We start from the raw sequence: 3,337 nt of genomic DNA, 5'->3' as shown, positions 1-3,337 counted from the left end.
TTATTAGACATCTATCGCTCACTCCAAGCAGCTCGTTGTTTTAATCTTCTCGGTAGGATTATATATAATCTAACAATTTCGCGTACTTTGGTCTGGCAAAGATTGAGTTTTGGTTTGGAGAATATACACCCCCACATCCGACTTTCCCACAAGCAAGAAAAAGGCTTCTTGCATCGTTCATTTTTTGGCGCCCAACGTGGGGCACGTGTCTATTCTACGACAAATAAGAATCATAATTCGCCATCATTCAACGGCTGCATCAGTAACAGCAATCAATCCGTTCGTTGGAGCAATAACAACAATCAAATTTTTCGTGTTCTAACCAAAACCCACTTCGTTCGGTGCTAGTGCATTTGACCACATATTGGCAACTTCATTCCCGCCTGGATCCCTTCGATAAATAAATTCGTCATACCATTGCTGTTCTGAACATAAAATTCACCGGTTGGAAACGCATGTATGTATGTATGTACCCTTACCCAAATACAGTTTTTGACTTTGCTGCTTTGCCACATATTCCGTACGGCTGAAAGTACATATGGCTTACATTTAATTATTATTGTTGCGCCTTTTTTACTGCTGTGAGCCGTTGATACTGCCGCTAACTCGCATTCGTCGCTCTCACTAGTAGACCATTCGCTGCTAACACTACTCGCCGTCGTATACTTCGTTGCTGCTCTGCCAGCGCTACATCCGCTGCTCTTGCTGAAGCTGCGCTGTTTTGCATTTTTTGTACTTCGCTTTGCTGGCATTTGTGTCAACAGTTGACCAACAGCACATATAAAACAGTCAGTAACCCAGTAGGAATTGTTTCGTCACATCACATTGTACATCAACCATGTCTCTTGAGGAATGCAAGCGTAAGCGCTCGAACATAAAGCGCAACATTTCTCGCATCAAATCAATCGTCGAAGCTGTAAGGGAGTCAGAAGACAAACTTTCTAATGCTGAATTGCAGTGTCGATTAGGAATCTTAGAGTCTTACTTTAAGCAAGCCTTGTCCGTACAAGCTGACATCGAAGACTTAGACCCCACAGACAACGGCCGTGCAGACCTAGAAGACAGCTACGTTGCAGTCAAGTTGAGCATCCAAGTGCAACTTGGAGAAGATGTTAACACTACGGTACACTACCCGGAAACGCCTGCAGCTGCATCTGTTACACCCTCGTCGCACCTACCAAGGTTGTCTCTACCAACTTTCAGTGGAGATTATGCGGATTACAAGAATTTCATCACGACGTTTACCCAGATCATCGCCCGTGAACCCAGGCTGTCGAACATTGAAAAATTCAACTACCTTTTATCATGCTTAAAGGGTGCTGCACTAGAAACCGTTAAAGCATTTCAGGTTACTAATGAAAATTATTCGAAGGCTTTGGATAGGCTTAAGGAACGGTTCGACAACCCAACCTTAATTTTTTTGGAAGGCATCGCCTCACTCTTCACGTTACAGGCACCTGAGAAGTCAAACGCTCAACAACTGCGCAGCCTAGTAGACAAGGCATCGGCTATTTATAGTTCTTTGGAGTAATTGGGCTCAAGTACGAGCATCGCACAAGCGATTGTGCAGTATTAGTGTATCGTTAACCAATCTAAAGTCACGTACGACTACGACTATCAAATCGCGCACTTCAGCATTTCAACTATCGCTACAGTTTGGAATCACTTCGCACATAGCATACCAGCCAGACACCGAGATCGACACGTCCGATTGGAACTTGCCAGCTAATACAAAACTTGCAGACGAAACGTTTTTCAAGCCCCGGCGCATCGACTTGTTGTTAGGCACAGAAGCATTTTTTGACGCCCTTGCTGTTGGTCAAATTCGACTGGGTTCTAACCTACCTACACTCCAGAAGACGTTGTTCGGTTGGGTTGTCTCTGGTAGGCTTCGTAATGAGCGTAATGTGACGGCATCATCTTGCCTGTTGTCAAATGAAAGCTCCATCGACGAGAACTTGCAACGCCTATGGAAACTAGAAGCCATCAGTACGCCAATAGTAAGTATGCCTTTTAAAGATGACCCCATTTGTCTCGGAGACTCCTTCGATGTTGCTCGCCGGCGATTCCTCGCGCTTGAGAGACGCCTTCTACGTTCGCCCGAAATTCGTCCGCAGTACATTGCCTTTATGGAAGAGTACGAAGGTCTTGGCCACATGTCAGAAGTAGCACAACCCAACTTAAAGGAGCCACACTACTACATACCACATCATTGCGTGCTAAAACCTAGCAGTACCTCAACGAAACTTCGAGTTGTGTTTGACGCCTCGTGTCGCACCTCATCGCAAACCTCATTGAACGACCTATTACTGGTGGGCCCAACAATCCAACAAGATTTATACATGCTACTACTGCGTTTTCGTTTGTATCGTTACGCCATCACCGCAGACGTGGCTAAAATGTACAGGCAAGTACTTGTAGATAATAACTTTCGACAATTCCAATACGTACTTTGGCGAGCTTCCCCAGATTCAGATATCCGCACGTACCAGCTGAACACGGTCACATATGGCACAGCCTCGGCTCCATTTCTTGCAGTACGCAGCCTCCACTATCTGGCGGACCAACACATGGCAGAGCTTCCGATCGGCGCTTCAGCAATAAAATCATCTTTCTATGTCGACGATATGTTATGCGGTCCCAAAGATGTGAATGAGCTATATACCCTCAAGCATCAAGTTGTCGAAGTACTCCATCGCGGGCAATTTCCACTATCGAAATGGCACTCAAATCACCCCGACTTTATGGAAGGTCAAGCCACAAAGGAGCTCAGTATCACTGACGATTACGTGACCAGCGCATTAGGAATAACATGGCACCAACGAAGTGACGTCCTATCCTTCGCGTTCAATCATAAACAAGAACCTACTTCAGTCACAAAGCGGACAATATTATCTACCGCATCATCCCTGTTTGACCCGCTTGGCATGTTATCACCACTGGTTATCACAGCCAAGATAATACTGCAAGAGCTTTGGCTATTGAAGCTCGACTGGGACGAGTCCGTTCCCCAACATCTGCAGCAAGCTTGGACAAACTGCCTGATATCTTTAAATGCGATCTCATCACTCACGGTACCTCGTTATTGCTTACAGCCTACCAAATCATACTTGGCTGTTTTCGTTTGTCTTGTCACGAAAGCGGTCCACATCGAGGTGGTCTCGGATCTGTCTACGAAGGCGTTCCTGAACGCTCTCAAACGGATGGGTGGTCGGCGAAAAATGCCATGTGACATTTTCTGTGACAATGCCACGAATTTTGTAGGTGCATCCAACCATCTACAAGACCTCAAGCAATTTCTCTTTAACGATGAGATCCAAAATGAAATCAAAAAATT

This window comes from Rhagoletis pomonella, unplaced genomic scaffold (genome assembly GCF_013731165.1).
Source record: "Rhagoletis pomonella isolate Grant_MI unplaced genomic scaffold, Rhpom_1.0 Rhpom_scaffold_00001, whole genome shotgun sequence".
Classification (NCBI taxonomy): Eukaryota; Metazoa; Arthropoda; class Insecta; order Diptera; family Tephritidae; genus Rhagoletis; species Rhagoletis pomonella.
The sequence above is the reverse complement of the archived record's forward strand: the minus strand, read 5'-3'. Positions refer to the sequence as shown.